Here is a 23,371-nt window from a genome sequence, read left to right on the forward strand (position 1 = left end):
AAGAGACAACAGAGATGCTGGAGCACCGAGAAAAGGCTATATGAGGACCCAGTGGGAAGGCAGCCATCTCCAAGACAAGAAGAGAGGCCTCAGGAGAAATCAAACCTGATGACACTTTAATCTTGGACTTCTAGCCTCCAGAATGGTGAGAAAATAAATTTCTGTAATAAATTTCTGTTGTTTAAGCCACCCAATCTGTGGATTTTGTTATGGTAACCCTATAAGCTGAAACAGTTGCTATTGACAGCTATGGTAAAAAATTACAAGAAAGAGATTATTAGCAAAGAAGAAAAAATGACCCTAGAGATCTCAAATTTTCTAAAGCAGGGAAAGGACTGGGAAAACTGTGTGGCTCCCAAGGAAAGTATATTCCTCAAACACATATCAGACATGACCAAAGCTAATAGATGGAAAAGGAAGAAAGTATAAGAGGCCACATTAACAGTGGAAGGGGTAATTATTCCAGGGAGCAAACTTAATGCTTAATCACGAAACAGTTCACATTTCCAGGGTAAGGGGCACTCATAATTGTTAGAGTAATTGCTGGGTATCTCCCATTCTTCTCTCTCTCTCTTTCTCTCTCATGCACACATACATACCACATCCCGCCTTCTTTTAAGATTTATTTTATTTTACTATTTTTTGGTATATAGGAAATTCAAGTGGACTGGATGTAGAGATTACCACACATAACACTTAGATCCTGAGTTTCAGCATGGATTTGATGCCTGACTGGACTTTTGGCTTATCTCCATTGGAAATAAATTGAGTGTTCTAAATGTGGAAGAAAATAAATCATGGAATATTTGGTCAGCAAACAAGAAAATTGCATAATAAACAGTAATGTTAATCAATTAATTCATTACTCTCTTATTATAGTTAGATGCGATTAAGTGATGAATACTAGAAATAGAAAATGATTGAACATATCAAGTATCATTACTAGACTGAGGCAATAAAATTTGTGGGTTCATTTTTACCACCGAATACTTAGTTTATCCTGATAAAGAGAACCAGAGGCACAATGAAGTTGTAGTTTAAGTCATATGGATATCCGAGCCAAGAATGTTCCACACATAGAGAACTCAGTTTGCACAGGTTGTGACTTAATGAGTATATTCAGTCATTTGAGGAAATTTCCATCCCTGCATCACTGCCATGTTATTGCATGTAATACTATCAATATTATATTCTCACTTTAACAGCTTACCCTAAGCATATTGAGATATTATGTCACTATTTTGGGGGGTGTATTTTTTTATTTAATTTTTATTTTATGTTGGAGTATAGTTGATTTACGATATTGTGTTACTTTCAGGTGTATGGCAAAGTGATTCATATTGAACACATTATTCAGATAAATAAATATTTAGGTAGAATAATTTGAAACTTTTGGAATTATTGTTAACTATTGTGTATCCAACCACATTGACCATTAATTCATCAACATAGCCATCTGAAGATTTATTCTAAACTCCAGTCTGGTTTTGATATTATAGCTTGTAACAAGCTATTTTTTTAAGCACTTTGTGTAATTCCCTCCCCCATTTCCAGTCATAGTCTGTTAATTCTGCCTAGATTCTTTTGCACAAAAAAGACCTTAGTTTAATCTTCTGATCCTACCTATCCTGACATTTAAAATGCTATTCTTCTTTTATCTATATGTCAAATAAGAAAAGTACAATTGAATTAAGTTATTAAATGCTTTATAAGGAACATAAATACATTGCATATTTTACTACCACTATTTCTATAAAGTGAAAAAAGCACTAATAAAATATATTTTTGTTGTTACTATTTTTAAAAATGGCTTTTTTCTTACCAATCAGAACAAGTTATTTTCTTACTTTGGTTATATTTAATCTTATGCTTCCCACTGGCTGTTTAATTCCTTAGTTGGATAGTTGATTTGTTTGAAATTCTTGTTTATGTCTCTAATGCCCTCATGTTATTAGGAATGAACAACTTGAAATAGTAAACAAATTAGGAAGCTTTCTGAAGGGTTCTTTAACCCTGACAAAAATAAAACAATTAAAAATATTAAGACAATTTATAAATTATGGATATTAAGATGATTATGAAAATTTAATTTCTTGCAAAAACAAGTTGGATTCAACTTTTCCTTCTTTAAGTATTAAAAAATGAACAAACTGAAAAAAGTCATTACTTACCACACATAACTCTGCTCACCAGTCTGGAAATGCCTCAAATTCCAAAGTTAATTACAGTAGACTGTCAATGTAAATAGGTTTGTATTATCACTTCATTCATTATCACACCACTGAGGAAACTGGTCTTTTCAATGGGATGTTTAATATAGCAACAAAATTATCATAGTTATAGTCGGCATATATAACAGATTTTTTAAAAACTCCCAAACTTTTATTTCCCTCTCTCCATATGTGCATGTACAATATTATGAATCTTATTTAATACAATAACCTTATGATATAGGTATTATTATCCACCTACATATTACAGTAGAGGAAACGTGTACCAAGAGGTTAAGTAACCATCTTGTTCTCATTTTCTATTTCTGTGTAAAAATCTGTCCCCAAACCTAACGGCTTAAAACAAAAATTTTATTCTCCTTGTGAATTTGTGGTTGAGGAGTTTGGAAAGGTCTTGGTTGGGCAGTTCTTTTCTTGTCAACAGGGAGTGAGCAGGCAACTGGGACTGGAGGATTCACCTCCAACTCAAGGAGTCTTTTTCACTGACACGTCCGTTGCCTTGCTGCTGCTTTGTCTCTTTTTCTCTCGAAGGCATCTCTGCATCTCTTCCTCCAGAGCTGCTCTATGTAGCTTGTACGTCTCAGAGCATGGTGATTCCATTAACAAAAATAGAGAATGGGAAGTCAACGAAGCTGCAATTACCATCAATCAAGGAAACCAAAGATAAAAGCCTAGGGAAAGTTTCAGATAATATAAGAGCACATAAACTTTTATAACTTATCTAAGCTCATTTTTTACCCCATCTGTTTTTCTATAGTGACTAGCAAAGTAAATTCAAATCGAATATTGTTAAGGCTATAAAATAGGGATGCACTAAGAGGGACTATGCCTCACTCTTCAAAATTTTAAAGGTGGAAGCTATAAAAAGCAATAGATTTAAGGGGAAAAAAAAAATATATATATGTATATATTCATAGGCTCTGTGATGAGGTAGGAAAGGTTTCAAAAGGACAGTTCCCAGCAGCAGTCTTTCTGGGAACTTAGCATTTAGGAGTTTTATGTAGGTTTCCCACATATACAAAGGAAAATTTGAATCATTCTTAATCTTAGGAAAGCTTTACAAGACCTTTCCTTAGAGCATCCCATATCTCTTACTATTTTTTTAGGAAGAAGAAAGATCCTATAACACACACGGAATGCTTTCTCATAACTTTCGTTGATTATTTAACTTAGTACATCACTCATCACCCTTCTGACAATAATTATTACCTTAAAAGCTTGGAAGATATATTTCTATAGGGAGACATTGGCTTTGCTGATATAATACTTTGATAGTGGTGCCAGGTCTCTTATAGAAAAATATGTTCTGCATAATAAAGACAGAGGAAGAGAAAACCTAAGATAGGGATTGAGTAACAAAGTCTTCAATGAGCAGCTTTATCTGGACATTTTTAGGAAACACTAAATCCCTTGCCATATCATCCTTTTCTAGATACCACTGGCTCTTCTCCCATCCCATCAACTGTATAACAGAATTATACAGTTATACTATGCCTGCTTTAATTGGATTTATTGTGGAAGCCCAGCCATCTATGTGTTTGTCTTAACCTTGGTACTGATCTCAAAGGCTGTCAACCTGAGAAAATTATTGTACATCTGGGTTACATCTGCCTGAACATGCAACACGGAGGATATGAAGAGTTTTAATCAATAAGTTGCCAAAACATGATGTCAAATATTTCTCAACTTTGATTTTTAAAGGGTCTTTCTTAGTTGAAAAAATTTTTAAATACATTATAAGAATTTGAAAATATGAGACATATAAGAATTGATAAAATTTATATATTATAATTTCTATTTCCTTATTAACAAAGAATATTTCTAAATTAATGTGGATAGAAAGACTTTTGAAATAAACATCAGTAAAATATCCATGTTTAAGATTATGATCTGCTGCACTTCACAGACTCCCTTCCATAATGGCTTTTAGAGTTTCTCTTTCCTAAGAGAGCTGTGGCAATCCAGGGCTAGAAATGTGGTTCCCTAATCATAATGCTACCAAGTTTCCTTTCTTTTTGCTATATACTATCCTTAATGTGTTACCTTGGGGTCCAAAACCCATGCTTGGGCTCAGCCTATCCTTCTGCATTTTGGAATCAAGAAATTTTAGGAGCAGGTATAATGAAAAGGGAGTAGCCCTTCCCCACCAAAGAGACTTCCTGGAAATTTCATAAGAAACTATTGCTTATATCTCAGTGCTAATTTTGCCATATATCATAATTATTCTGGAAGGCAACATTCTGTTATTTGGGAAGAAGGGGAGAATGAATTTGAGGACAGGCAATGAGCATCCTCCGTCACACACACTGTGAGCATTAAGGTATGCTGATAAGGGAACTATCCAGAGTGCTGGAACAGTCATACAGGCGACTGAGTGAAGCTCGGACTGGGAGGAGACTTGATGCACGAGAGGAACTAACATCCCCTTGAGCCAGAGATAGTAGAAAAACCAGGGTAGAGTGGAGAGGACCGGCCCATAAGCCTGCTGAAAGGTCTTTTGGGTGCTGCTTCTGCAGAATATACCAGCATCTGTGGCAATGTCACTGACCCAGATATTTTAATGCAGTTGAAGAAATCTGCATTTCCAGCAATTAAGCGGGTACAGATCAGGGCTGGGCACACCAGTACTCACAGTGAGGATTCCCAGGTTCCCCCTCCCTACCGGTTCTGTCAGACCAGCCTCCCCCTGTCCACACCCAAACACAAACACTGAAGAATGAATTTTCACGGAGCAGAAATAAAACCCAGCAGCTGGTTTTTACCTTCCTGGAGCTCCAATCCTGCAGTCACCCAACACCCTGACATCCGGGATGGAGCTGGGGAGGAGGCCTTGAAGCTGCAGGCTGTACACCTGGGGTCCTCGTCCACAACTGCATCCACGTGCAGGGGCAAAGCCAAGCACACCAAATGCAAAGTTAATCAAGCACAGCGACATCCTGCACCTCATGCTACCCCCCATTGGGGGTGGGGTGGGGGGAACTACAAGGCAATCCAGTCTCTTTTCTCCTTCTGGAAAAGACACTGATAGAACGTAGCTCCATCACGTTTTTGTTTTTTGTTTTTTAGTATATGCGTATTGTTAATAGTCAAATTTAGGAACAAAGGTGCAGACATCTCCTAAATACTGAGTGGCTCGTCTCTCGGTACAGGGTCTGAATGAGCCAGGATCGTGCTCACAGGACAACCTGCGGTTCTGAAATTAGTCGTCTGGTAAACAAAGGAGAGGGAAGGGTTCGGTTTTCTTAACTGGTTTTCCTCGGGGAAAAAATGATCAACAGATGCTAAGGCACTCTGAAAGGCCCCTCCCAGCCCTCGTGGTGCGTTCAGCGAGTGGAGGGAAGCTCAGGGCAGAGACAATGGTCAGCCCCGCAGGTGGGCAAATGCTCAGGCCCAGGGCCACCATGGGCATCTTCATGCAAAGTGCTCAGCCAGGCCCACAGGACACAGGGAAAGCTCAAAATCCATTCACCTTTCATTATAGTTATTTAAGTTCCAACTCTGTTTCCTTCTCATCCAGAAAAACAAAAGAGACTGCAGTTATAAACAAGGGCACAGAGGTCATGGGATAGTTTGGTAGCCTGAGCAATGGTCCAGACTTCTCCATGGGGCCACCTCCTTCTTTGCAGGGTCAGCTGCGCCCTCCCTGCCCTGGCCACCAGGGGGCGGGGACGTGCTCACTTCGGAGTGGAGGAGGCCAGGTGCGCGTGTTTGGAGTGGGGGGAGAGATTCTTTGTCAACAGCCAGGACAGGTCCCCAACAGACCCAAAGTTTCCCCCAAAGGAAAGGGATCGTTACAGTGCAAATTTGAGGGGGGGGGGTTTGGAAGCTGATGAAAGGAAACTCCAGAGGGAAGAAAAGATGGGTCTATCTCAATCTCATCTGCCATCACTTCCACTGTCCCATGGCTCAAGTGGGAGGATACTAGCAGCTCAAGTAAGACTCTTTTTGAGTTTATCTGTTTGTTTTATTTGTGACCAAAATAGAGCATGGTGGTATTTTCATATCCTCTACATAATATATAAATATTACCCTTTGTGAGAATTTATAAAATATTTTCATGTCCCCACACCCCTGGATTATGACCCCTTTTATTTTTTCAAGATTCATATTATTATCTTTTCCAAGAAGCATTTTTTGAACAATCAGGAAGTATTAACTTCTTATTTCTTTGTTTCCATAGGATCCTTAGGATACTATATTACAGTACTTTTCTGTCTTACAATACTGAGAACATCAAAATTCACATTCATACTATATGGTACTCAAAGTATAGTATATATGGTACTATTTTATTGAAATGACATACTTTATTTGAATTTTCAAAAAGGAAAAGTGAAATAGAACTAATTTCTAAATATTTTAAATAAGAGAGATATAATCATAAAATTATTGTTATAAAATACAAAGGTTTGAAATTATACTTTTCCAGATATATATATATATATATATATATATTTTTTTTTTTTTTTTTTTTTTTTTTTGGGTACGCGGACCTCTCACTGTTGTGGTCTCTCCCGTTTTGGAGCACAGGCTCAGCGGCCATGGCTCACGGGCCTAGCCGCTCCGCGGCATGTGGGATCTTCCCGGACCGGGGCATGAACCCGTGTCCCCTGCATCAGCAGGTGGACTCTCAACCACTGCACTACCAGGGAAGCTCTCCAGCTATATTTTTTAAAGGTAGGCATATGTTAGTAAGTTTCTACTAAAAATGGAAAAAAATAATATTATATTTAATTCAACATTCCTTCTCTACATCCAAATTTTAGAATATTTAATATATGTGTATGTAATCAAGATATATTGTTTGAATTGCATATTTATTATTTATAAGTGTTTATGGCATTTATATTTTATAATTTCACAAAGTGTCTAGTTTTAGCTTTACAATTAAATAAGTGCATTATTCCCAGTTACTTTTGCAAAACCTTCTCCATTGCTAAGTTCTTTGAGTCATCTTTTGGTTGGCTGAATTTCCTTATTTAGTAATCATTAAAGTTTACTTTCAATTTCAAGAAGAACTAACATATATTTGTGGTCATTTGGCAATATTTTCTGCCACACTGTATTGCTGTGGAAAAGTCTGATGCCAAGCTGTATTTTTTTCCCCATTCATGACTTTCCTGTCTTGATTTTCAATTATTTTCTGCTTTTTTATATTACCAGATTACATTGTTTTGAAACTTTGAATAATTTTCTTTAGAACACAGTATTGTCTTTCAATATCCAAATAAAATTATGATTGTATGTCAAAATCTTCTATAGCTTTGATTTTTAAAAATATATTCCATGTGATATTTACATTTCATTAGGAATGTTCAGTATTCATATATCAGTCTCATAGTGTTTTATATAATTTTGTTCTGTTCTTACTTTATGCTTGTCTTTTGTTTTTTCTTACCTGTATTCAATCACATTTATTAAATTTTACTGCTCTTTCTAATATGGCTTTCAAAGTTTTATGTAAATTCTGAGGCTGCACTCTCATTCTCCACAGCAGAGCCCATGACACTTCATCATGTCTCCTCCTCCAGTTGACATTCCCTGAAATTTAATGGAGTTGAACTGAGTCTACCAAGGTGATCTCCTGCTCTTCATAGCCTGTTCACACTCTTGTACCTTGTCACTCTGATTAAAATAAGATATTTTAATAGATCTTAGAGGTGTGTGGGACTTAATATAGAGAAAGCTGTTTTCTGATCAAGGTCTGTAGAGATATATGTTGGCTTTTAAATGTGCTTTTTTGTTTTCATTTTGATCTAGATTTCACCATACAGCAATAGAAAAGTGTGCACCAGAGTTTTGTGCTGTTGCTTGGGATTTCAGGCTATTTCTTTGTTTTATTGACGATAAATAATTTTTCCCTTTTCTTGTTGTTTTGGGAATTGAGGTTATATCATTGCTTCTTTACAGATGTAGTTGGTCCTCTTAATTGTTTTTTGCTGGAGAGAAAAGAAATAAAACATATTAACTTACCACCTTTAACTGGACTTCTCTCAGTTATATATTATTTAAATGAACCAAGCAGTAACATGTTACTAAAGGAAAAAAATTGAGATGTCTTACCAGTTAGATGAAAATTTCATTATATATATTTTCCCCACCTCTAGATTATTGTCCTAAACAAAATATATTAATATACTCCCAAAAGAGTACAATCTTACAATTATCTTGTCCTACTCCATCATTTTACAGATGAGAAAATTGAATTTAAAACTGCATCTCTTTTTAAAGTTAGATTTCCAACAGCCCGGGAGGCATTGGGTTTTAATCTTTAGCCCTTATTTTGGGGGCAGTAGTTCCTGGAAATCAGCCAGAGAAATTTCTATGGCAGAAACTTATCTCTGTGCTGGTGGTAACTGACCAAGGCTATGAATGTCCATAACAAAGTTTTATCTTTATCTTTATTAGCCTTTACTCTCAGCAAGTTTGCTTTCTTTCTTCTTTAGTTAAAAAAAAAAAGAAGTAAATAGGAATTATCTTTACACATAGTATTATGAATCTTTTCTTATAAACAGAAAACAAGCTATCTTTGCTGGGTATTTCTAATGCTCTCTCTAAATTTGCACTTTGCTCCTTGAGTCCAGGTATTTAATATAATTAAAATACAAAGAAAGGATATATCATGAGAAAGTGCAAAGTTAATCACGGACCATGACATTCTTGAAAAGGAAAGCCTGAAACATCTTTGCAAATTAGTTCTTTGAGATAAACATATAACCAGTTTTTAGACACATAGTCAATGCTGATTAGTCAACAGTGACAGAAAGCAAACCAAAGTTAATTACAAATCTGGATTTCTTAGCTTTCAATAAATGTGCTTTTTCTTGAGTCTGAAATTAGTTCAAAATAGATACGAGTTGGTTCCCAGGCTACTTCTTTCTCATATTCTTTTACTGTTCAATTTTAAAACGGAGAGCAAGAAATTTAGATAGCATCTTATAATGTGAAATACTACCATTTTTATTTGTGTCTTTTTTTAATGTTGAAAACATAAATTGGGTTAAGTGTAAGCAACTAAACTGATTATGTTTTGGTGTATTCATTATGGAATAGATTGTGATGTGAAATATTTCAGATATAATCAGATTATGTTTACCAATATTAGGTTTAGGAAGAGAAATAACTAGGACGAATGGGGGAAAACAGGAATTTTCTCTCCTGTGATTGATTCAGATTCTCTACATCTGCTGTAGCATTGATACATGTGTATATACATGTATATGGAAAGAAGGCAACATCAATCCTTTGTCAGGACTGAGATATAGGGTATGCATGTTCTCATCTATTTCCTTGAACTGAACTTTGCGTTGATCTACATAAACACATTGTGTATATGGGCTGAATAGTAGCTATAAGTGCCTTTGAGTTCTGCAATAGGAAATAGGACTTTAAGTGGCCAACAGGTTCTCTGGATGCCCTTGGATGTCATTTAAAGATGGTACAATTTCTCACAAAGTTGTTGTGTTTGAATATTTATAACTATCAGTGACTAAAATCCAAAGGAGCAATGTCCTATATAAGATAGAATTTTATTTCACTTTCAAGTAAGTAAAACATGTCAAAAGATAAGTTACCCAGGTCTAATGTGTTGAAACATGGTATCAGAGAATTAGTTTCTATCTTATCCTCCACCATTCTCAGGTATGTTATTTCATATAAAATTAATGATCCAGCTCTAGCCCTCATGACCTTGGCCCAGGCCAGCAGGAAAGAGTGGGGATAAAGGAAGGGAAGAAAGATCAGTTCCACTATTACAACACATTGGGTTTTTGGACTCAGTAATGTATTTTGACATGTCAACTAGAATATAAGCTCTACAAGAGCTCAGACTTCTCTTTTGTTGATGATGTTTTATTTTGTTGATGTTGTATGCCCAACATGTAGCAGAGTGCCTGTCCCATCATAGGTACATAATAAAAACTTGTTGACTGAATATATGTCCTGCTGAAGTGGAACAAACTCAGAAACATGGAGGCTTGGATTTGAGTTTAGTTCTTAGAGATGTTCTCTACCTGAATCTTTCCTCTTTTACAGTGGGGTTTGGTCAAATTATCTCTAGAACATTTCATAATAATACTCATGACCCAAACTGTGCAGTTGAATAAACTGAGCCTGGAGTTTTATACTTTAAAAAACTGTGAAGAATTTATTTTGAAATAAATGTTTTACTGAAATGTATCATGGTTACAGAACAGTACACATGTTATGAGTGCATGGCTCAAAATTTCACAAATTAAACAAACCTATTTAACCAGGAGCCAGGTCAATACATAGAACATTTCCAACACCCTCAAAGACCTCCTGTTGTCCATCCATCACTACACCACAAAGCTTAATACTGTGACAACTTGTATCAGCATAAATCTATTTTTAAAATTTCATATGTCTGGCTATTTTTTAGCTTCTTAAGGAATATTTTCAGCAGTGCAATTATTTGGTCAAAAAATAAGAACACTTTAATATGTGTGATGTATTTCACTCTCCGTTGTCAAATGGTTTCTACTCGCAGCACCAATGGCAGGATGCAAAAGAGAAGTCATTTCTGTATTCTCACCACCTGTATGTAACACCATTTAAAATTTTAACATTTAATAGACATAATACATCCTTGATGATGCCTTACTTTGCTTGTGTTTATACTGAACATTTAAAATTATGTTTGTTTATTAGATTTATTTCTTCTCTTGTAAACCAACCAAGAATCAGAAACATTGGCTAAATTTGTGCTTTTTGGCAATCTCACTTCTATTGCTTCAGGAACAATAACCATTGGCTGAACAATAAAGTTTTACATGTAGCATTGTGCGTGGGTGGCCACTGAAGTGTGGTGAATGAAATAAGTCTACTTGAGATATTTGAGTTGGGGAATCAGTTTCCAGGCTGCCACTATAGTTAAAAGAAAAAATTAAAGAAGTTACACCAGGAATTCCTCAACTCTTACACCTCTCTCTAGAGATTGGATCCCATTATTTTTCCATAGAAATGAAGAATCTGGGACCAAACATCTAGAGGATAGAGGTGAACTCTGGTAAACCTGAGTTGAGTAGTCTTTACTGTGGTAAACTTTCCCTGATGCTAAATCCAGAGTTCCATTCTTCTTGGTATGGTTGTTGCCATCAATGCCCATTTGTCACCATAGGGTAGCACAGAGACTTCCTCCATTTTCCTGAATCACATCAAGAAACACTTAACCCAGGAAAGTATAATGTAAATATACTTTACTAAGTATAATGTAAATTATAAGTAGTAATACATATTACTAAGTATAACTTAAATATACTTTACTAAGTATAATGGATTTTGGTTCTAAATGTCTTCTTAAGAGGGGTCATTGTTAATGACCCACATATGCCCTCTCTACTGCATGAACTCTTCACATTGTATTTTATATTCTTTTCCCTAATGAGCACCATGTCTGTTATCTCTTCACATAAGTATGTAACCCACAAGCAGTTGCTCTCAGGTATACTCCCCCGTATTACAAATTCTCCTTTCACTTGCTAATTTTATGCATTTCCTCCATTTGTATATTCTCCCCTGAGTCTAGACACAGGGTTAGGAAGACTTATGAGTGCCCTATAATCTTGGAACACAAAACTTCCCTCTAACAAAGACAAACTGAAATACTAGCTGCTCATTTATTTGCTTGGAAAAAATAAGTCATTTTTCCTAAGAGAAATAATTGAACTTTTGTTTTTATTTTCTAATTCCAACATCTATCTGTCTATCTATCAATCACATAAACACATTGTGTATATGGGCTATCTATCTATCTATCTATCTATCCTATCTATCCCAAAGCCATAATGTTCTAATATAAATCTGAGTAATGTATACAGTGCCCGTGACTTGGCCATAAATGGAATCCCACATGCCGGGGTCTGGCTGTGGCTCCAGGGAAAAGTACCAGCATAAATCAACAAGCCATAACATCAGTCTATATTCCTGATGGGACAGACTTGGAAAAGTGGCAGCTTCTCATGGTTCTGGAAGTGCTTGTTTCCCCATATAAGTCAGTATTCCTATAAATATGTCCAACTTGTTAATGGGAGGCTCCCACTTCACTTGTCCTGGAGAAAAATGAAAGGCTCTGTAGTCTTGGTCTTTTCCTAAGAGAATGGACAAACACAGAAAAGAAAACTCCTCTGTTAAAATTCATGCACATCTCCTTTTCTATCCTTTTCAGCTGCTTCACATTTTTTTACAGCTCCCTACAGAAAGTCAGACAAAGCTTTGTGGGCATCAGAGGACAGTAATTCTGCATGTCACATGGATCACCCAGAGAGAAAAATCCCATATCACTCATCACCATCATCTTTTCCTGTCCTATCACCAGAAGTACTGCCAGATCACATGAGCTCTGAATCTGAAGTGACCTAAAAATTGTCTAACTTAAAGAAAACTTACTATTTTGTTTCAAAATGGAAATAAATTGACTCTTTCCTAATTACTGAAGTAAGATATACCATTTCTAAAAATGTATACAATACTAAAAGTTTAAAGAAGAAAGTAAAACTCACCCATTTATCTGGAGATAAGTGCTATTAACCTTTTATAGTACATCCTTCCAAGTTTTTTTTCATATATATGTACATGATTTTTCTTTATGTTATATGTATATATTTGTTTGCATTATATATAAGATACATAGTCTTTTGCATTTTTCACACAGTAATATACTGTGAATATTTCTCCATATCAATAAATATCAACTTGCATCTCTATTTTTAGTAAATTGTTGTATAGAATTCATTGTATGGATGTAGCATACTTTATTTAACCATTCCCTTGTTGATGAAGATTTGGGTGGGCTAACTTACATCTTACTGTATAAACATAAGTGAGCAAACACAGCCGGTCCAAGTTATTTTCCATGTGATTGGAGATTGAGATGGTCTCTTTTACTTTAGGGTTGATTTTGCTAGAGGAAAAGACACCAGAATAAGGGACACATACACAGCAGTAGCACAGGTTCGGTTTCTCATATGTCTTCTTGGGGCTTTAGAACATAGGTATTGCCAGCAGAGCTTATTTCTATATAACTTTGAACCTTAACAGTCACTCCCACTGTTTCCATCTCTCATGGACAGTGTTCATGTGGGGCAGCTCTGTAAGAAAGCTGAGTGTCAACCCACTCACTCCCCCACTCTTTCCCTTTTGTCTTCTACAGTGCACTAAACATCACTTTAACTACCCCATGAGATCTTGCCGGTCTTGTGCTTTATAGAAACTGAACTCATGTCACAAAAGCGCCTGGAGGTGGCATCTGCTCCCTATTGCTTTCTCATCAAAAATTTTTAAGAAGGTTCTTAGCTCTTTTCCTATTCTATTTTTTTTACATGTCTACCTTCTGCTTTTTACCTTTATACAGGTGTACATTTTATTTTAAAATAAACTTTTTCTTTGGAAAAAATTTAGATTTACAGAAAATTTGCAAAGATAGTACAAAGAGTCCCTATATACCTTTAATACAGTTGCATGTTTTCCTCTAACATTATCATCTTATATTACTAAAGTACAGTTGTCAAAGTTAAGAATCTAACAATTGTACATTATTACAAAGTAAAGTCCAACCTATTTGGATTTCAGCAGTTTTCCATTAATGTCCTTTTCCTGTTCTTTTATTTCCAGTATTTTATTCAGACGTTTTTATTGTTCCTGGTGAAGATATTTATGTGTTCAATCTACTCCAGCGGGCGCACATACACGTGCATGTGCACGCGTGCGCACACACACACACACACACACACAGAGTTTTGACTCAGTGGGTCCATATAGCTATCTTTGACCAACTTCACATATCAGTCCTCCTCATGCAAGGGTTTTGAAATGCTATTCCTATCTTTCGTCATAGCTCAGTTTTCTCAGCTCCGTTAAGCTACAAAAAATGGGGATACCAAAAAAAAAATTGCGATATCTTTTTGAATACCTATTGTATTTCAAAATGTATTCTAGTTTCTCTTCCTGACCCTTGATGAAATTCTGTATATGCACACCATCTCTGCCCTTTCCAGCATGTCTAATTTCTTTCTATTGATTAGTGCTTTCTATCTTCAAACAAAAGACCTTTCTCAGAGCTGCTTCAATGAGTGTCTGTTGGATACCAGAGGGATAACAGATATGACTCAGTGAGGCTGAGGGATGTGAAGGAGTAAATAATACTCCTAAATTGTGCTCTACTATAATTTAAATTTTAATAGTGGTTAAATTGTAATTAATAATCAAGTTAACATAATAGATTACAATAAAATATTACTATATTAGAACAAATTTTAGTCTTAAAGATTAGCATACCAACATGTTAAGAATTGAGTTATGCTAATGTTTAATCAGGAACCAGGTCAGAATATGGATTGGCAAAGAGTAGGCATGTTTGTAAGTAAGTTTATGAAACTGTGTGAACATATAAAACAAAGATGATTTCAAATACCTAAAAATGCGAACATGGCTGAGAGAGAAACATAACAATTTTCAAGTTAATGGAGGGTTCCCCTCCAATAAAAGTGTGAGAGGTATGAAAGTGTTCCATGAACTTCAGCAAGAATGCCACGTTTTCCTAAACTAAATAAATTCAACCCCAAATTTAGTAATTGTCAGGGAGAGTAGCAGATAATCCAATTGTAGACATTTGGAAAACAGATGGGGTACTAGTGACAATTTTTCTTTTACTGGGATTACACCAATTCCAGAAAGACTAAGCAGTCTCTAACATTTGGGAAGAACTCTCCAGTTTCAATTTATAACAGTCATTATTTAGATGTTTAAAGGTGATTTGAGGGAAATGGACCATTTACCTCCTGCCAAGCTAGGGTACAGGGAAATTTATTCAAGGCTTCTAGTCATGTTATCTAAGGTTTTATTTTACTTCAGAATATTAGGTAGGAATCACCCCTCCTCCCAGATTCCTCCTCTCACACACAAACAAGAGTAGCAGAGCTATTTGCAAATAGACTTGATATCTCCACCACTCTTGCAAACACTATACTGTGCAAGCCAGCATTATGTTCTAATCTCAAAGAAGCTCACTTTTTCCTGAAGTGTTTGTTCATTTGCACCTTCTGTGGATGCCTATCACTTGGATGAGCTACCCTTTCCCACAAAAACCAGAGGAAGATCAGAGGTTGTCTCGTTGGTATGGGACAATGTTTGTTTCCAGTGTTGCAAAACAAAAGCTGCTAATACCACCCTAAGGCAAGAGGACTGAGATTTAGGATTCAAAATGATACATTTCATTTTTGGAGAGAAGGACAGGAAAAATACTGCTGTCTTAAAGGAGATTATCCAACACTGGGAGAAAAACCAAACCAAACCAAATGCCAATTAACCACTGAGTGAATTGTCCTGACAAATAAAGTCAAGACAGAGAAGCATTTGCAGATGGATGTGTTGAGAGCTCTATGCTAAGATACAAAAGAGTTTTCTGAAGAGGCGGGAGATTATGCTAATAAAAAGTAAAATTGTGACCCAGTTCAGTAGCAAAACCCCAGCAAGCCAGGGATTTACAGTTCTTAACTCTTCTATAGCAGCCAAAACATGTGGAAGTGAATTTTGACGGTAAGTCAGAGGAAAACACTCTATAAAAAGACTTTTGAGGAGTAGGGGCAGATCTTTAAAACATTCCTTAATTTATGAGTTTTTGTCTTCCAGCTAAAGCTGGGTGATATGCAAAACCTCTGTCCTGAAGAAGACCCAAGGGAAGGCATTCTGCAGTGCTTTGGTAAAGCTTGTTCTCACTTGAATATTACTGAAGAAAGTTGCTGAATTTTCATCAGTATGTACATTGGTAAAAAGGAAGAGAAGTACAGCAAGAGAAGTATGGGTTTAGGACATGTTATTTTAAATACTTCCTACTGAATCATTTGAGAGTAATGAGAAGTCTTGATAATTATTGTATCAACACATGCACAGAATGGGTCAATATAAACTAAATGATCAACCATAAACAGAGGTAAGATGTAAATTATTTAATAAATATTTATTGGAACAGTATTTATTGAGAAGCTAGCATTGGTAGGGCAATATTCTGCAAGCTGGGGATATATTATAGAAGTGTCTAAAATATGCAAAACCTCTGTATTTAGGAAATATACATTCTATTGAGGAGCATTATTAGGCGATGATTCCATGAGATTCAACAGTGTAGCAGTGGTTAGTGAGAAGCAAGTTTTTTGGGAAGGGAAAAAAGAGTTATTCTCAGTTAAGGATTTGACTATAGTGAGAGAGATTGTCAGATAATGTGATTGTCAGATAATGTTATTGCTACAAACGCATAAGGTATAATTTGTGTACCTATATACAGTTTAATAAAACTAAATATATTTTAACCCATACTGGGTAATTAACTTTGAAATCATCTCTCATTTTTTTCTCTTTTGGCCACCACGTGGCATGCGGGATCTTAGTTCCCCAACCAGGGATCAAACCCATGGCCCCTGCAGTGGAAGCGGGAGTCTTAAGCACTGGACCACCAGGGAAGTCCCTCAAGTCATCTCTAATAAGCTTTTTAACGTCTTCAGAGAGTAAAATTTCCAGGTAATATGATGATGTAGTAAGCCAGACGTGCCCACCTATATCTGATGTTGAGATTCTAAAGCCAGGGAAGACTGAATCACTATTACCTCCTATAATATAATGTCTGAATAAATCTTGGTCATTTTTGGGTGACACTCCTCTTCCATAATAAAACTTGTTAATAAATATTGCACCATAAAAATAATATTATTATAAATCTAAAATTTAAATTTCAAGTGCCCCAAAGCCTTTGTATCATAAGCAGTTTATGCATACATATATCCGCAAGATATAAAATTTCACCAAATATCTTATTACTTGAGTTGTCAATTCTGAATATATTTTTCTGACTATGACCTATATGTGTGAGAAGAGATATGGCTTAATAGATGATTTGAATAAATTAGCTTCTACAAATGAAATTTAATGATCTGTGAATAATTGGGATCCATTGGTTAATGGTTATATGTTCCAAATTGACATTCCCTTAGTTATCCAACCTTTACTGTTTATCCAGCCACCTGATGGTTTAAGAAAGTTTTATATTTCTCTGGAAAACACAGATAGTCAAAATCTCCTTTTCCCAGAGTGACAGTTACTAAGGCAAAGGGGATACCCACTACGGTCTGTTTCACAACTTGCTCTTCAGTGTTATTTATTCACCAAAAACTCAGTGAGTAGCTGATTTGATTCAAACTCTGTCATCTTTATTTATGATCTTTATAAATGATCAAGGAAGCATGTTCCTGAGTCAGTTCTTGAAAAATTCACAGTTATAGGATAGTTAGGAAAGTCAATAAATAATAATGTTAAAATTGGAATGTGAACTGTGTCCTAGGAAATGGTAGAGGTGGTAAAGGCTAATACTATATGAGGGAACAGCACAGCTGTCACAGAAAAGCTGATATTTGACTTGTATCTCAAAGGATGAGTAGGGGCTCACTGGGAGGGTATGGATGAGGGTAGGAAACTGAAAAATTTCTGGCAGAGAAAACAACATAAAAAACACAAAATGTGTCTACAATTGAAAATGTAAGAGGGACAGGAGAAGGAAAGAGTACATGTAAGATAGAAGATTTCCAAGAACCTTAATTATACAAAATCATAGGATTGAAAATTGTATTCCCTATTGTATCTGGCATTGAGTTGTGCACAGATCAATTTCTAAATTTAGCACCTGCCTTTCTTTACTAAAACTGAATCATTTCTCTTGAAGTTTCAAATCTCATATTGAATTTGCTTTATTTTTCTTCATTCTTTATTGGGATGTTCTAAGCCTTATTCATTAATTTGTACTGCTAATCATTACCTATTTCTCCTTTAGTATTCATGATGATTCTATACCAGTCAACTCATTTTACTCCAAATCTGCTAATATGTAAGCATTATTTTTCTATTTATATGTTACTTTGTTTCGACTTCTTATAGGCACTTTTTTTTTGCACATGATCTCCCATAGCAGACTCATTCATTCCAAAGGCTTCAAATATTGACAAAGACTCCATTCTTGACCAAACTTTGTTACATTCTTTTGAGCTTTCTTGGCTGGGTCTCAGCCTTGACCTGCTTCTCTTCCCCTGGCCTTCTAAGGCTAGTGTTAGCAAAGAATACTGCTAAGTAATTTTTTTTTTTTTTTTTGGTACGCGGGCCTCTCACTGTTGTGACCTCTCCCATTGAGGAGCACAGGCTCCGGACGCGCAGGCTCAGCGGCCATGGCTCACGGGCCCAGCCGCTCCGTGGCATGTGGGATCTTCCCGGACCGGGACATGAACCCGTGTCCCCTGCATTGGCAGGCGGACTCTCAACCACTGCGCCACCTGGGAAGCCCTCTGCTAAGTAATTTTAAGAAAAATACCCTGCTCTTGATATCCAATCAAATTCCTCATCCCCTACCCTTTTCTTTTTTTAAGACTTTTTTTGATGTGGACCATTTTAAAAATCTTTATTGAATTTGTTACAATATTGCTTCTGTTTTATGTTTTGGTTTTTTGGCTGCGAGGCATGTGGGATCTTAGTTTGCCGACCAGGGATTGAACCCACACCCCCTGCATTGGAAGGCAAAGTCCCAACCACTGTATCGCCAGGGAAGTCCCCCTCATTCCTTACCCTTGATATCTAAGTCAAGATCTGCCTTTAGCAAGAATCCTTCTATCCTTGATACTTATTTAAGTTCCTCTTAGTAATTTTCTATCCACTGACTCACTCACTCTACTCATTGGCTATAAATTCCCTAAATATATTTAGGGAATTTGCTGTATTCAGAGGCAAGTTCAATCTTTCTCCCCTATTGTAATAACCTTGAATAAATCTGTCTTACCTTTTTTTAACAAGTGTCAGAATAACTTTTGGAGTACAGTCCCACCTCCAAGTGAATAGCTACCAAGTCACTATCCCAGGTTTGCTTTGTTACCTGCATTTTTCCTATTTATACCATCTTAGTCAGTCATCAAATATTTCATCATGTACCCTTGGATCTCTCAAAGGGACTGTGTATTTGTTACAGATATCATCCTTTTCTTATTCTAGGCTTGGAATTTCAATATCATTCTGGGCAACATAATTTCACTGCCCTCTCCCATCATATTCCAGTCCAAAGTTATGTGCATCCTTTATCAGTCATGTCTTGTGTATTCATTCAGCCTTTCCATTCTGCCTGCTGCCTCACTAATTCAAGGTTTTGTCAATCAAAGTTGGAATCCTTCATTAGCCTACTTATTGGTTCAGTCTTTTTCTGCTCTCTTCCCCTTTTAATTCTCTTGGTAAACACCATCAACTTATTTTTTCACAAAACAAAACTTTATTCCTTTCACATCTTACTCAAATAGTTCTATTGCTTCCCAATGCCTAAAAATGTCTTTCCCAGTGGTGGTATGTAAACTTCTGGTAATATGTAAAATAACAACATAATTACTGAGCACATATTTTTAGATATATTATTATGTTAACTATTATTTATATGTTATAATATAATATGCATTATATATATAATTTCTATATTTTCTATAGTTATTTCTATAATTATGCAGAACCAGGGATCCACGTTCCCACATACCCTACTATAAATTCCTACCTGTATACTAAAGAGCTGTCAGCTACTAGAAGTAGTAATTTGGTGAATTACTAAGGAAAAAAGGAATGATATTCATGGAAAATAACATTCTTAGTTTATTATATTGGTATATTATATCCCTATAACATGGATCCCCAGTTCTTCTTTCATCTATTTACCCTTTGCCAAATTATTTAATATCTTATACTTCAAATTTCCAATTTGTAAGGTGAAATGATTGTAGAACCTACCTGACATGGTTTTTATGAGGTATGATTGAGATAATATGTGTATGTTAGAACACTACCTAGAAATTTAAAGTTTGTTTAAAATTAATGTCAGTTATTAGTATTATCATTAATAAGAATCCATAATTTTGATTAAGAGTTTACATTGTGTTCTTTCTCTCTTCATCCCCTCCGTTTTCTTTTGTTGAACCATCGTGCACCAGTGCTGAAAAACTAGGATTTTAAATTTCAAATGTTAAAAAAAAGTGGTGGAAAATAACCCCTATCAGTATATAGAGAAAGCCCTTGCCACAGGATCACACGTGAATTTAAGAGAGTAATTAATAATCCTGCTATAATTTCCAATCATATTAAGACCAAGAAAATCAATTTGCTTTCCTTCAGCTTAGTGAAGAGACAAATAGTTCTTACACACAACTTGTCTTTCATCATGAAACTTATTGGTTTTCACACAGAAACACTCTCACTTGTCTATTAAGTTGTAGAAAGCAATTCATATTTCAAGATGAAATATCCAAGCTATGATATAGTGCACAAAATTAGGGCTGGCTTTGAAGATTAACACAAGTCATTTGAACCAACAAGATTACTTTTCACAAAACAAACTCATGTCAAGAATGTACACAGGAGGAGGAGTGAAAGTGATCATTGTAAAACTCAAATTATGTAGTTAATGCTCTGACTAGAGTGAGATGCATGCATTATGTTATCTGAAATATATGCTTATGAATTTGTCTGAAAAATCACAGAAAATATTTTTGTCTGAAAATCATAGAAAATATTTTAAACATTACGAAAACCCCTAAAATTACCTTTATAATTTTTGTACCGTAATTCATGGCAGGTGTAAGTGGAAAAATAATCCTTTTCCAATATTTTGTGGATATTTCTAAAATACATTTATGGAAGTGTCGATAGCTGTATCAAAACAAATGCTTGTTGAAAAATCATTTATATAATTTTGTTTTAGAAAGATTTTCTGGAGTCATACTCTATCAAAAGAGTTGATTATTTTTAATGTTTTATTTTGAAATAATTTTACTTATAAAAAAGATATAAAGATAGTACATAGAGTTCCAATATGCTTCCCTACTACAGACATATTTTATAACCATGGTGCAAATGTTAAAAGTAAGGAATTAACATCAATACACTACTAATGACTAAACTACAGACTTTACTTGGATTTTCCCAGTTTTTCTTGTAATTTTATCCAATTCAAGGCAACAACTTGCATTTGATTTTCATTCTCCTTAGTTTTTTTCCACTCTGTGCAATCCAACAGTCACATTCTGTATTCCACCTTGGGTTACCCAAAACTCCTGGCTGATTTTTGGAGACTTTTTATTTTTCGCTTGCAGGAAAATTTACTCTTTAAAATATAAAGTTCTAAGGATTATGTTGAATTCATATAGCCATCTCTCCACCCCTACAGTACAATACAGAACTGTTCTACAAATCCCTTTATATTATCCTTCTATTAGTATCTCCTCTCCCAATTTACAGTATCTAGCAACAACTGACCTTCTTTCTGTTCCTATAAGTTTGCCTTTTCTAGATTTCATTCATATGTATGGAATCATACACTAGGTAGCAATTTTTTTTATTGAAGTACAGTTGACTTACAACATTATAATAGTTTCAGGTATACATAGTGATTGGATATTTTTATAGCTTATGCACCATAAAAGTCATTACAGTATTATTGAGTATATTCCCTGTGCTGTACATTACATCCCTGTGACTTATTTATTTTATAATTGGTAGTTAGTACCCCTTAATCTCCTTCACCTATTTCACCCATTCCCCCACCCCCATCTGCTCTGGAATATTTGTATCTGTGAGTCAGTTTCTGTTTTGTTATAGTTGTTCATTTTATTTGTTTTTTAGATTCCACATGTAAATGAAAACATACAGTATTTGTCTTTCTCTATCAGACTTATTTCACTTAGTGTGATACCCTCTAAGTCCATACATGTTGTCACGAATGGCAACAATTCATTCTTCTTTATAGCTGTCTAGTTTTGGTATCAGGGCAATGCTGCCTCATACAATGAGTTTGAAAGTATCTTTTCCTCTTCAATATTTTGGAATAACTTCAGAAAGATAGATATTAATTCTTTTTTAAGTGTTTCGTGGAATTCACCTGTGAAGATATCTGGTCCTGGGACTTTTTTGGGAGGGAGCTTTTTTTTTTAATACTGATTTGATTTCATTACTAGTAATTGGTTTGTTCAGGTTTTCTATTTTTTCTGATTCAGTCTTGGAAGATTTTATGTTTCTAGGAATTTATCCATTTCTTCTAGGTTGTACAATTTCCTTAGCATACAATTTTTGCAGTATTCTGTTATGATTGTTTATATTTCTGTGATATCATTGTAACTTCTCCTCTTCTATTTTTAATTTTACTAATTTCAGTCCTCTCTCCTTTTTCCTTCATGAGTCTGGATGAAGATTTAGCAATTTTGTCTATCTTTTTAAAAAACATGCTCTTAGTTTCATTGATCTTATTTTAAATCTATAGTTCATTTATTTTTGCTATGATCATTATTATTTGCTTTTTCTACTAACTTTGGGCTTTGTTCTTCTTTTTCTAATTCCTTTAGGTGTAAAGTCAGACTGTTAATTTGAAATTTTTCTTGTTTCTTGAGATAGTTCCGTATCACCATGAAGTTCCCTCTTTTAACTGCTTTTTCTCTATCCCATAGATTTTAGAAAGTTGTCTTTTTATTTTCATTCATTTCAAGATATTTTTAAATTTCTTATTTGATTTATTTATTGATCCATTATTTTTTTAGTAACATCTGGTTTAGTCTCCACATGTTTGTGTTTTTTTTCCAATTTTCTTCCTATAATTGATTTCTAGTTTCATACCATTTTGGTGGGAAAAGATGCTTGATATGATTTCATCCTTCTTAAATTTACTGAAACTTCTTTTGTGGCCTAGAATGTGATCTCTCCTGGGGAATGTTCCATGTGCACCTGGAAAGAATGTGTATTCTTATTCTGCTGTTTCAGGATGGAACATTCTGTGGATATCTATGAACTCTATCTAGGCTAGCACATCATTTATGACCAATGTTTCCTTATTGATTTTGTCTGGATGACCTATCTTTTGATGTAAGTGGCATATTACAGTCCCCTACTATTATTATATTACTGTCAATTTTTCTCTTTATCCATGTTAATATTTGCTTTATATATTTAGGTGCTCCTATGTTAGGTATATATATGTCAATGAATGCTCTTCTTAGATTGACCCACTTGTCATTATGTAATGCCCTTCTTGTCTTCTTTTATAGTCTGCTTTAAAGTATACTTGTCTTATACGA

Source organism: Phocoena phocoena, chromosome 18 (genome assembly GCF_963924675.1).
Source record: "Phocoena phocoena chromosome 18, mPhoPho1.1, whole genome shotgun sequence".
Classification (NCBI taxonomy): domain Eukaryota; kingdom Metazoa; phylum Chordata; class Mammalia; order Artiodactyla; family Phocoenidae; genus Phocoena; species Phocoena phocoena.